Here is a 14,314-nt window from a genome sequence, read left to right as displayed (position 1 = left end):
CAACAAAAAAAAATCTGTTTAGGAGTAGGTACAATACCTCCAAATCTTTTGAAGTATGTAGTACAGAGGAAATATTGTTTGTTAGTAGTTAGGGAATATGATTATGATTTTAGACATTGGGAGCACCAACATTAGGGTTTGCTTATATTTCACATTCATGAATTATATTAAATGGAGAAAAAAGCAGTTACTACTGTTCAGTGATGGAAGGCTTACATAGAACATTTGAGTCATATTTTGGCTACATTGCTGAAATATCTTCCAAGATGAATTATGCCTAAAAACTCTTTTAAGTGCAGTTGAATATAAATACTATACATAAGAAAATTTTGAACTTTATTACTTAATATTATAATAATAAACTTTAATAACACTAACTGCTGGAGATAGTGAAGTTATTATTTCAATTACAAACAGTGTATCTCTCTGTAATGAAATAAGAGAGGATACAATGTTAAACCTAAGCAATCTCTCCTGCTTAGTTAGGAGAAATACCCACTCTTTAATTAATCAGGTAATTATAAACTGGCATAGATACATATAAAATATACATTTTTTTTCCATGTGAAAGTCTCTCTCTTATTGACAGGTACTTTGTCTCCAAGTAATGTTCAAAACCATAAGATTTAAGTTTATTCTCAAATGGAAGCTAAGCAATCTGTAGATTTTTTTTTTTTTTGTGACAGATGGATGAGAATTTCAAACTACCATTTTCTTGAAGACACAAGATCTGTTACCCAGAACTCAACTGAAATAAATGTTTCTACACTGTCAAAAGGAGACACATAGAGGATTGTTTATAGAAACCCCATAGGCTTTTCTGTTCTAAATATTTACAAATAAATTTCCATTTGTCAGTAGAGTCATACTTAGATTAGGTACTGCATAATAAAGGCTTGCTAGAATTGAGTCACTTTGGACTTTTTCTGTTGAATTCCTTTGCACATTTTTCTTTAGAAATCTGTTTCAGATTTTTTTTTTATTTCTCTCAATTTTGATTATCATTGATGTCCTTGCCTTGTGCTTTTATTGTTACAAAAACTTTTCAGCTGTCCTCAATTATTTTTTCATGTTCAACTTTTTCACTAATTTTTTTAAAGTACTATTTGCAACATATCATTCCCTTGTTTAACAAAGCTCTACTATTCTCCATTTCCTGAAATACATTAGAAATCATTAACCTGTTATTGACAACCTTCCAAAATCTTGACATATGCTATATATCCAAATGTATCTCTCACTACACAGCAACCTAAGATCATAACCCCCCACAAAATTTTTCTATATGAACCTGGAATATACTTTGTATAGAATTCATAGTGTTCATTCCCCAAATGAACTCTTTACTAAAACTGTTCTCTTTTATCTCAATTTATTTAAATTTTATCAATCAAATCAATAACTATTATATAATCAAAATTACCAGAAAAATAATTTATACATAAATTGAATAATTCACATTATCTTATATGCCAAGGCAAAAGAGAGCACCATTTCTTGAGGAATGTCATCTTCTTCAATTTCAATGTACATGGTATACATTTGCAAAGGGACCACCATAATGATAATCACATCTTTTACCAATATATGCTGAAGAAGATTAAAAAGTATTGGAAGACTTTATTAGATTTCAATAATATTATCAAGAAGCAATAATTCAAACTATTTGATTATTTGTTAGGGACAGCAAGGTAGTAACTCTGGATAGAATAGCCAGCCTAGAGTCAAGAAGAACTGTGTTCAAATATGGCCTGAGATACTTGCTAGCTGTGTGATCCTGATCAATTCACTTAATTTTTATTTATTTTAATGTACTTATCTGTAAAATGGGAATAACAACAGCATTTATTTGCCACAGGTGTTTGAAGACCAAATGAAGATAATAATTGTAAAGTGCCTAGTACCATGTCTGTCATAAAGTCACTGCTAGGTAAATGTTAGCTTACCTAAATTATTAGGTGTAGGGAAGCAAACTAGATTAGTGAAAGAAATTAGAGAAATATAGAACTAAAGCTGCTTAAATTATAAATTTTTCTTGGTGAGGTATTTGGGATTAAATGACTGCCCAGGGCTATAGAGCTAATAACTGTTAGATGTCAGAGATTGAATTTGTACTCAGGTCTTCCTGACTCCAGAGCTGGTCCTCTATCCACTGTACCATGTACATGCCCCAAAGCAAAGCCACTTAAAAGCAATTTAGCATTGGTAAACTCAAAGACACTAGTTAGTGAAAGAGCCCTTAAAAAAAAAAAAACTATTGGGAAAAACAAGAAAACAATTCGGTAGAAATTATATTTAGAAAATATCTTACACCATATGCTACACTGAGCTCAGAATGCACACATGAATATGAAACCTGAATATAAAGTTAACAATAAAAAATAAATGTTAGATGAGAACGTAATCAAGCACCTTTCAGAACTATATATAGGAGGATAAACTTTAACCAAAGTGAAGAAAGATGTCTTACAATAAAATAAACGATTTTGATAATGTACACAAATTAAAATGCTTTTGCATTAATAAAATTATTTATTACAGAATTAGAAAGTAAATGGTAGAGTAGGAAAAGTAGGAATGGAAGAGAAACAATTATATTTGCATCAGATACAATTAATTAAAATGAATATGTCATTGTCTCAACGTTCAAAACATAGAAATTGATCCAAATATATGCTTCAAAATCAGTTTGCATAGAGCTATCTTCATTGGTAGAGATTGCTTATTTGATAGCTTTTGTTTGTTTTAAGGGTGAAAAGCTTGGGAAAGGAATAATTTCAGCCTTCTGGATCCCAATTTCAAGAAAGAAAACACATAGTTCCAGGCTTTCTTCAGATCACTACAGGGAAAGAAAGTCTAGGAAGAAGCCAACATGTAGAAGAGGCCAAGCTCAATTGTGTCCGTACCCTTAGTTTAGTATCTTAGGGATGTCAGGGACTTCAGATATATGGGAATTATTTTTGCTTGAGCCAAGATAATTCTTCCTCCAGTGGCAGAACTCATTGTTTTCTCTTTTGGTATAAACATTCTCATTTGTATACTCTTTAATTTCTATTTGCTTTCAGCTTGGATAAATGGGGTCATCTGCTATTTGTATGTGTGCATTCATTATGGAATTGGAAAATACATGTATATGCACAATATATGCATCATATATATATATATATATATATATATACATACACTGAAAGAAAATGAGAGAGAGAGAGAGAGAGAGAGAGAGAGAGAGAATAAATAAGCCAGTTTAGGAGCAAGCCCTCCACATCAAAGGATAGGAAGCAGGTGCTGTTTGAACCTAAAAATTATTTTCTGTACTCCAACAATATTAAGGGAAATTGATAGTAATACTTCTAGACCAGTACTCCTTTTCTAAGGAGAATTGAGTGACCAGCATCTGGTCCCAACTTTCTGTTCCCCTCCTAACAGGAATCAAAGTTTTTTTGGAGAAGGATGAGTGGAGGAGATCCTAAGGATTTGTATTCATGTCTCCTTATGAGCCACATCTATACTGATCTTGGGCAATGAATAACTATTCCTTATATGTGTAATACCAGGAGCAGTTCCATAAAGGATAATGGTCAAAGGAAATGAATAGTGTTTGAATGGAGAATTGCAAAATATCAGTTCCCACAAGAAAACATGTTCCAAATCACTAGTAGTAAGATAAATACAAATTAATAGAACTCTGAATTTATCTTACTATATGAAAATTGGCAAAGATGAAAAAGATAGAAATAATCACTTTTTATAGACTGTGGAATGAAAGACATTGTTGGTAAATTGGGATAGTGAGAAAAATTGCTTTAGATTTAAGTTTGAAAGTATGCAAATAACTAAAAAGAAGTTATTTACACATATATGTGTGTGTATAGTATGTATGTATATGTATTTATTCATACTAGCACTTTTCATGGTAGTAAAGAATTAGAAACTAAATGGTGTCCTTCATTTGAATAATAGCTAAAATAACTATGGCATATGAGTGGAATGATGTGTTATAATGAAGTAAGAAATTACAAATATGAAGAATTAAAACATTTGAATAGCTAGTTCTGAACAAAGTAAGCACAAATAAAAGAATAATGTAAATGTATAGATTACTAAAAGGTTGCCATAATTTGAGTAATGGATAAACTAATAAAAATATAAGAAAATAGATAATGAAATATGCCTTTTCCCTCCTGGCAGAAAGGTTATGGTATTAATGGAAAAGGATAGAAAGGGGCCCACACGTGCAAAAATGTTCATGGAAGCCCTTTTTGTAGTGTCAAGAAATGGGAAACTGAGTGGATGCCCATCGATTGGAGAATGGTTGAATAAGTTATTGTATATGAATGCTATGGAATATTATTGTTCTATAAGCAATGATAAGCAGGATGATTTCAGAAAGGCCTGGAAAGACTTGCATGAACTGATACTAAGTGAAATGAGCAGAACCAGGAGGTCATTGGACAGAGCAACAGCAATATCATACGATAAAAAAATTCTGATGGATATGGTTCTCTTCAACAATGCAATGATTCAGAACAGCTTCAATGATCCTGTGATCAAAAGAGCCATCAAAACTCAGAGAGAGGACTGTGGGAATTGAATGTGGTTCACAACATAGCATTCTCACTCTTTTTGTTGTTTGTTTGCATTTTATTTTCTTCATCATTTTCTTCACTGATTTGATTTGATTTTTCTTGTACAGCAAGATAATTGTATAAATATATATGCATCTATTGGATTTAACATATATTTTTACCATGTTTAACATATATTGGAGGGACTTCTGGCCAAGATGGTGGTGAGGAGGCACACAGCTCTGTATGCTCCACGTTTTCTCTCAGAATCCATTTCATTACAAGCCTCTGAATTAATGCTTGACTGAAAAAAAAAAACACAAATAGTTACCAAGAGAAGACATCCTTGAGATTTGACAGGAAAGGTCTGTTTTTGCTCGAGGGTGGGGACGGTTTTAGATCGGGCACAGGCTGAGGGCAGCGGCATCGAGAGCTCGGCAAGCAGTTCACAGCCAAGCAGACCAGAGGGGTTGGGGTGTGATCTCAGCTGTCTCTGTGGGGAGAGCTTTGCTACAGGATTGGATACTTTGCCCTGGAAGCAAGTCAGTAGCCCAGCAGAGAAGCTAAAAACACCGGGGGTGAAGAATACAACCCCAAACAGCTGGAGTCTCTCAGGACCTGGCCACCCTTCCCCCACAGCGTCTCAGCACGTTCTCAGAGTCTCAGACCACAGGCACAGCACAGTCCTGCTAGGGCCTCGCTGCTGCCCCTGCAGTCTTTAGAGGAAGCTTGGTAACACCACCCAGCCCCTCCCCCAAAAAAAGCAGATTCCATTTGGGGTTCTTTTTTCTTTTTTTCTTTGCTAGTTTGTCTCTGGTTCTTTTCTGACAAAATAAGCAAAAAATCGAAAAGGACCTTAATGATTGACAGCTTTTATATGGACAGAGAGCACACTCTAAACCCTGAGGAGACTAAAACCAGACTGTCTCCAGGTGAATCCCCACAGGAGGAGATCATCTGTTCATCAGCACAGATGAATCTCATAGAAGAAATTAAAAAGGCTCTCACAAGAGAGCTAAAAGAAAGATTGGAAAAGGAGAGGGAGGCTTGGCAAGAGAGTCTGGAGAAGTCATCCCACTCACTTAAAGACAGAATGGATAAAGAAATCAAATCCTTGAAAAATAGGATTAGTGAACTAGAAACAGAAAATAGCTTTCTAAAAAATAAAATTGGTGAAATGGAAAAAAAATTCCATAGAACAAAACAACATAATTGGGCAATTAGAAAAAAGATATTAAAAAAAAGTGAGTGAAGAAAACACTTCATTGAAAATCAGAATTGAACAAATGGAATTGAATGCCTCAAGGAGACAAGAAGAATCAGTCAAGCAAAAAATCAAACAATGGAGAAAAATGTGAAATACCTTCTTGGGAAAACAACAGACCTGGAAAATAGGTCTAGGAGAGACAATCTGAGAATTATTGGGCCCCCAGAAAAATATGATGAAAAAAAGAGCCTGTACACTATTTTCCAGGAAATTACCAAAGAGAACTGCCCAGAAGTCATAGAAACAGAGGGTAAAATAGACATTGAAAGAATTCATTGATCACCTACTGAAAGGGATCCTAAAATCAAAACACCAAGAAATGTAGTGGCCAAATGCCAGAACCTTCAAACGACGGAAAAAGATACTCCAAGTGGCTAGAAAAACACCATTCAAATATAGAGGAGCCACAATAAGAATCACGCAGGATCTTTCAGCATCAACATTAAAAGATTGAAGGGCCTGGAATATGATATTCCAAAAGGTTAAGGAACTCGATATGCAACCAAAAATAACTTAGCTAGCCAGAATGAAAATCTTTTTCCAGGAAAGAAGATGGTCATTCAATGAAATAAGCAAATTACACCTATTTTTGATGAAAAAAACAGAACTTAACAAAAAGTTCGATTTACAAATATAGAATTCAAGAGAAACCTAAAAAGGTAAAAAGAAATCTTGGGAACTATATTTCTGCTGTAAAGATGTATAAAGAATACATGTATACATTGTTCTAGAAACTAGAGGTAGAAAGGAAATTGTACCAGAAAAAGGGTAAAGTGGGGGTACTGCATATCAAAGGAAACCTATTATATCTGAGAGAAAGAATGGAGGGGGATGAATATAGTGGGTATCTTACTGCCATCAGAATTGGCTTTAAGAGAAAAAATTGTAGACATATTCAATTTTTGGTGAAACTTCTTGCACCTCATTGAAAAGTGAGAAGGGAAAAGTGAAAAGGGAAGGAATAAGCTAAGCAGAAGAGAATACAGAAATTGTGAGGGAAAGGAGTAAGATAGGGGGAGGAACTCTAAGGTGGGGGGGGGAGGGATACTAAAAAGGGAAGGTTGTGAGAAGCAAGTGGCGCTCACAAGTTTAATATTGGGAAGGGGGGGAAGGGAGAAGGAAGGGAGAAAAGCATAAACAGGGGTTAACAAGATGGCAAGTAATACAGAATTGGTAATTTTAACCATAAATGTGAATGGGGTAAACTTCCCCATAAAGAGGAAGTGGTTAGCAGAAGGATTAAAAGCCAGAATCCTACAATATGTTGTTTGCAGGAAACACACCAGAAGCAGGGAGATACATGCAGAGTAAAGGTAAAAGGTTGGAGCAGAATCTACTATGCTTCAGTCATAAGTGAAGTCAAAAAAGTAGGGGTAGCCATCCTGAACTCAGATCAAGCAAAAACGAAAATTGATCTGATTAAAAGAGATAAGGAAGGGCACTATATCTTGCTAAAGAGTAGCATAGATAATGAAGCATTAGCAATATTAAACATATATGCACCAAGTGGTGCAGCCTCTAAATTCTTAAAAGAGAAATTAAGAGAGTTGCAAGAAGAAATAGACAGAAAAACTATAATAGTGGGAGATCTCAACCTTGCACTCTCAGAATTAGATAAATCAAACTACAAAATAAATAAGAAAGAAGTCAAAGAGGTAAATAGAATACTAGAAAAGTTAGATACGATAGATCTCTGGAGAAAACGAAATGGAGACAGAAAGGAGGACACTTTCTTTTCAGCAGTTCATGGAACCTATGCAAAAATAGACCATATATTAGGACATAAAAACCTCAAACTCAAATGCAGTAAGGCAGAAATAGTAAATGCATCCTTTTCAGACCACAATGCAATAAAAATTACATTCAACAAAAAGCCAGGGGAAAGTAGACCAAAAAATAATTGGAAACTAAATGATTTCATACTAAAGAATGATTGGGTGAAACAGCAAATCATAGACATAATAACTTCACCTAAGAAAACGACAATGAGACATCATACCAAAATGTGTGGGATGCAGCCAAAGTGGTAATAAGGGGAAATTTCATATCTCTAGAGGCCTACTTGCATAAAATAGAGAAAGAGAAGGTCAACAAATTGGGCTTGCAACTAAAAATGCTAGAAAAGGAATAAATTAAAAAACCCCAAGTCAAATTCTAAAAAAAGGAGAGATCAAGAAAATTGAAAGTAAAAAAAAAAAAACTATTGAATTAATTAATAAAACTAAGAGTTGGTTCTATGAAAAAACCAATAAAATAGACAAACCCTTAGTAAATCTGATTAAAAAAAGGAAAGAGGAAAATCAGATTGTTAGTCTTAAAAATGAAAAGGGAGAACTTGCCATTAACAAAGAAGAAATTAGAGCAATAATTAGGAATTACTTTGCCCAACTTTATGGCAATAAATTCAACAACTTAAATGAAATGGAAGAATACCTTCAAAAATATAGTTTGCCTAGATTAACAGAGGAAGAAGTAAATATCCTAAACAGTCCCATCTTAGAAAAAGCTAATAGAACAAGCTATTAACCAACTCCCTAAGAAAAAATCTCCAGGACCAGATAAATTTACATGTGAATTCTGCCAAACATTTAAAGAATAATTAACTCCAATGCTATATAAACTATTTGAAAAAATAGGGATTGAAGGAGTCCTACCAAACTCCTTTAAGACACAGACATGGTACTGATACCTAAACCAGGTAGGCTGAAAACAGAGAAAGAAAATTATAGACCCATCTCCCTAATGAATATTGATGCTTAAATCTTAAACAAAATATTATCAAAAAGATTACAGAAAATCATCCCCAGGATACACTATGACCAATTAGGATTTATACCAGGAATGCAGGACTGGTTCAATATTAGGAAAACTATTAGCATAATTGACTATATCAATAACCAAACTAACAAAAAACATATGATCATCTCAATAGATGCAGGAAAAGCATTTGATAAAATCCAATACCCATTCCTAATAAAAACACTTGAGAGTATAGGAATAAATGGACTTTTTCTTAAAATAGTCAGGAGCATATATTTAAAACTGTCAGTAAGCATCATATGCAATGGGGAAAAATTGGAACCTTTCCCAGTAAGATCTGGAGCGAAGCAAGGTTGCCCACTATCACCATTATTATTCAATATTGTATTAGAAACACTAGCCTTGGCAATAAGAGTCGAGAAAGAGATTAAAGGAATTAAAGTAGGCAATGAGGAAATCAAACTATCACTCTTTGCAGATGATATGATGGTATACTTAGAGAACTCCAGAGATTCTACTAAAAAGCTATTAGAAATAATTCATAACTTTAGCAATTTGCAGTGTATAAAATAAATCTCCATAAATCCTCTGCATTTTTATATATCACCAACAAAATCCAACAGCAAGAGATACAAAGAAAAATTCCATTCAAAATAACTGTTGACAGCATAAAATATTTGGGTATCTATCTACCAAAGGAAAGTCAGGAATTATATGGGCAAAATTACAAAAAATTTTCCACACAAATAAAGTCAGATTTAAATAATTGGAAAAATATTAAGTGCTCTTGGATAGCCCGAGTGAATATAATAAAGATGACAATACTCCCCAAACTAATCTATTTATTTAGTGCTATACCAATCAGACTTCCAAGAAAATATTTTAATGATCTAGAAAAAATAACAACAAAATTCATATGGAATAATAAAAGGTCGAGAATCTCAAGGGAATTAATGAAAAAAAAATCAAATGAAGGTGGCCTAGCTGTACCAGATCTAAAATTATATTATAAAGCAGCAGTCACCAAAACCATTTGGTATTGGCTAAGAAATAGAACAGGTTAGGTTCACAAGACAGAATAGTCAACTATAGCAATCTAGTGTTTGATAAACCCAAAGAGCCTAACTTTTGGGATAAGAATTCATTATTTGACAAAAACTGCTGGGATAACTGGAAACTAGTAGGCAGAAATTAGGCATGGACCCACACTTAACACCATATACCAAGATAAGATCAAAATGGGTCCATGATTTAGGCATAAAGAATGAGATTATAAATAAATTAGAGGAACATAGGATAGTTTATCTCTCAGACCTGTGGAGGAGGAAGAAATTTGTGACCAAAGATGAACTAGAGATCATTATTGATCACAAAATAGAAAATTTTGATTACATAAAATTAAAAAGCTTTTGTACAAACAAAACTAATGCAAACAAGATTAGAAGGGAAGCAACAAATTGGGAAAACATCTTCACAATTAAAGCTTTTGATAAAGGCTCATTTCCAAAATATATAGAGAATTGATTCTAATTTATAAGAAACAAGCCATTCTCCAATTGATACATGGTCAAAGGATATGAATAGACAATTTTCAGATGATGAAATTGAAATTATTACCACTCATATGAAAGAGTGTTCCGAATCACTATTAATCAGAGAAATGCAAATTAAGACAACTCTGAGATAGCACTACATACCTGTCAGATTGGCTAAGATGACAGGAAAAAATAAAGATGAATATTGGAGGGGATGCGAGAAAACTGGGACACTGATGCATTGTTGGTGGAGTTGTGAACAAATCCAACCATTCTGGAGAGCAATCTGGAATTATGCCCAAAAAGTTATCAAACTGTGCATACCCTTTGACCCAGCAGTGTTTCTACTGGGCTTATACTCCACGGAGATACTAAAGAAGGGAAAGAGACCTGTATGTGCCAAAATGTTTGTGGCAGCCCTGTTTGTAGTGGCTAGAAACTGGAAAATGAATTGATGCCCTTCAGTTGGAGAATGGTTGGGTAAATTGTGGTATATGAATGTTATGGAATATTATTGTTCTGTAAGAAATGACCAGCAGGATGAATACAGAGGGGCTTGAAGAGACTTATATGAACTATTGCTAAGTGAAATGAGCAGAACCAGGAGATCATTATACACTTCAACAACGATACTGTATGAAGATATATTCTGATGGAAGTGGATTTCTTTGACAAAGAGACCTAATTCAGGTTTAATTAATTGATCAATGATGGGCAGAAGCAGCTACACCCAAAGAAAGAACACTGGGAAATGATTGTAAACTGTTTACATTTTTGTTTTTCTTCCCAGGTTGTTTTTACCTTCTGAATCCAATTCTCCCTGTGCAACAAGAGAACTGTTTGTTTGTGCACACATATATTGTATCTAGGATGTACTGTGACATATTCAACATATATAGGACTGCTTGCCATCTAGGGGAGAGGGTGATGGAGAGAGGGGGAAAATCGGAAGAGAAGTAAGTGCAAGGGATAATGTTGTAAAACATTATCCTGGCATGAGTTCTGTCAATAAAAAGTTATTATAATAAAAAAAAAAGAAGGGAAAAGCACAAAAAAAGACATATATTGGACTACTTGACATTTAGGGGAGGGAGATGGGAAAAGGGAGGGAAACTAGAACACAATATTTTACAAAGGCTAATATTGCAGAATTATTTATGCATGTTTTGAAAAATATAAAGCTTTAGTAAAAATAGAAAAGGATATTATATACATTTGCAGATATATGTACTGTATAGATTACTTTTGCTTACGTATTGGTTTTTGTCATAAGGAATTGTGGAAATCACTGTGATTTAAAGATAAAAAATCAATAAAATATTTTTACTTTCTTTTCATAAAGAAATTCTATGAAATGTTTGATTGATCTTCCAAATTAAATCAACATAATATTTGATATCTAGAGACTTCAGTGAAAGATGGGCATAATTGAGGGCAGCAAAAACATTTGAAACATGTTTCAGATATAAAAAGTTAAAAAGTCTAAAGATCTAGTTAACTGTAGAGAATCCTCCAATCTGTATATCATTGACAGTTTCTTTAAGAAGAAAATTAGAAAGCACTATACATGGTGAGTAAAAAATATAACATTCCAAAAATTGCACCTATTTTAATAGACAGCAAATGATTAGTTACTATTGTGGGAGTCAATTCCAAATTAATTGCTTGTGTATAGTTTTACCAATTTGATATAGCAAAGATCCAAACATTACTAAACTAAATAATAATAATAATAATATAATGAGAAGAGGACATGATGTATAACTGAGGCAACTGCAATCTGACAAACATAAATAAACTGACAATGCTGAAGAATTCATATAAACAAAATATTTCCTAAAAGAATAAAATTATCTCAGTCAATTTCCATGTCAGCAATAGCATAATTTATTTCCTTGCCAAATCAATCAACAAATATGTATAAAATGTCTACTATGTGCCAGGTACTGTTCTGGATTCTGGGGAATACAAAGACAAAAATAAAAGGCTCTTCCCTCCTGGATTTTGAAGTTTAATGAAGGATGTAGCATGTATTCATTTAATTAGAAACCAGATAATTTGTTAAATATGTACTCCCCCATCTTCTAAGGTGAAGGAAATATTTATTTAGTTTTTTAAAAATAAATTTAATTTTTCCATTAACAGAATTTTATTTTTCTCTTCCCACCCTCTCTAGACCCAATAGGAAAGGGGGTAGAATTCTTGAAATATGCATACACACATTCCTTTTCTGGGCATATTAAAATAGTTATGTCACATTCTTTATCTTGGATAAATATTTTTTTCTGTAAGGAATTAATCATTAGTCCTCTAATTCTAATTAGTCCTTTAGAATTATGGCGAGTCATTATGTTTACCAAGTCTGTTAAGTCTTTTGAAATTAGTCATATTTAAATTTTTGTTTGTTGCTCTACTTGATGAGCACTTTGTTATTTTTCAATTCTTTGATGTTACAAAAAATTCCTGCTTTCTTTTTTGAGGGTATAGGCTTAGTAGTGCTATTTCTGGTCAATAGATTTGTGGTTTAATAACTTTCTGGCAAGGTTTAAACTGCTTTCCAGAATAGTGGATAAATTCACAGTGGCACCAATATTGTATTAACACATTTATTTTTTTGAAGACCCTAAAATATTTGCCATTTCTTTTTTCTATCAACTTTACCAATGTGATGGTGTCAGATGGAACCTCAGATTTGTTTTAATTTATATTTCTTTATTTATTAGTGATTTAGAGTTTTTCACATGGTTAATGACAGTTTGTATTTGTTCCTTAGAAAATTCCATTCACTCTGTACATTTTAACATTTTGTGAATGTCTCTTACTATAAATTTGGATCTATTCCACATATATCTAGGAAATGAGATCCTTATCAGAGAAACTTGCTACAGGTATTTTCTTCACAATTTTGCACTTTACCTCTAATTTTATCTGTATCCTTTGTGTTTGTTAAAAAAATATTTTATTATGTTAGTAAATTTGTTCATTTAAATTTTTTTAATTTTCTGTGTTCTTTGCTACATTGTAAACTATTTCCCTATACAAAATAAATCCACATAAATCATCAGCATTTTTGACATCACTAACAAAATCCAACAGGAAGAGATACAAAAAGAAATTCCATTTAAAATAACTGTCGAGAATATAAAATATCTGAGATCTATGTGCCAAGGGAAAGTCAGGAAATATATGAGCAAAATTACAAAAACTTTACACGCAAATAGTCAACTCTAAAAACTGGAAAAATATTAAGTTCTCTTAGATAGGTCGAGCAAATATAATAAAGATGACAATCCTACCTAAACTAATCTATTTATTTAATGCTATACCAATCAGACTCCCAAGAAATTATTTTAATGACATTTTCAAAAATGATGTTTATCAAAGATATGGGAAATATGATTTAGAATGTAAGTTAAGAGAGTTTCCTTCTAAACAATGAGGTTCTCCAAAAAATTCCTGTTTCAAAATAAATTGGTTTTGATTGCATCAAGACTGAAAGCCTTATGGAGTTTTCTAAATTTAGTTCCCAATGACAAGTCAAACAAGTGGTTAAAGAATGCCTACCATTTTGTTTGACATTTATGGTTAGGGGACAACCTAAATAAATGTTCCATTTACCAGTTCATAAATCTTTAACTTGTCACTGAGGATGGAAAATGGACTGACAATGCAAATAAGCAGGAGAAGAGTAGGCTAGATTGTCTCTGGGGAATTAGACATTAAAACCATTCAAACCTTATTATTATAATTATCATTTTACAAAAGTCCATTGTTTACTTTTGTTGTTTCTTAATATACTGTGGCAGTAGATAGAATGCCAAGTCTTGGATTCTTAGAGAATAATTCTATTTTTTTTTAAAATAACTTTTTATTGCCAGAACCCACGCCAGGGTAATTTTTTTATAATATTATCCCTTGCACTCACTTCTGTTCCAATTTTTCCCCTCCTTCCCTCCACCCCCTCCCCCAGATGGCAAGCAGTCCTATACATGTTAAAGAGGTTACAGTATATCTTACATACAATATATGTGTGCAGAACCAAACAGTTCTCTTGTTGCTCAGGGAGAATTGGATTCAGATAATTCTACTTTTTTTTTGTTGAAGAAGAAGAAAATGAAAAAGCTCCCAGGGTACAGCTGTGAATCAAATGTGAATTAGGGATGTTTATACTCATGTAGAAAGAGAAA

Source organism: Sarcophilus harrisii, chromosome 2, assembly GCF_902635505.1.
Source record: "Sarcophilus harrisii chromosome 2, mSarHar1.11, whole genome shotgun sequence".
Classification (NCBI taxonomy): Eukaryota; Metazoa; Chordata; class Mammalia; order Dasyuromorphia; family Dasyuridae; genus Sarcophilus; species Sarcophilus harrisii.
The sequence above is the reverse complement of the archived record's forward strand: the minus strand, read 5'-3'. Positions refer to the sequence as shown.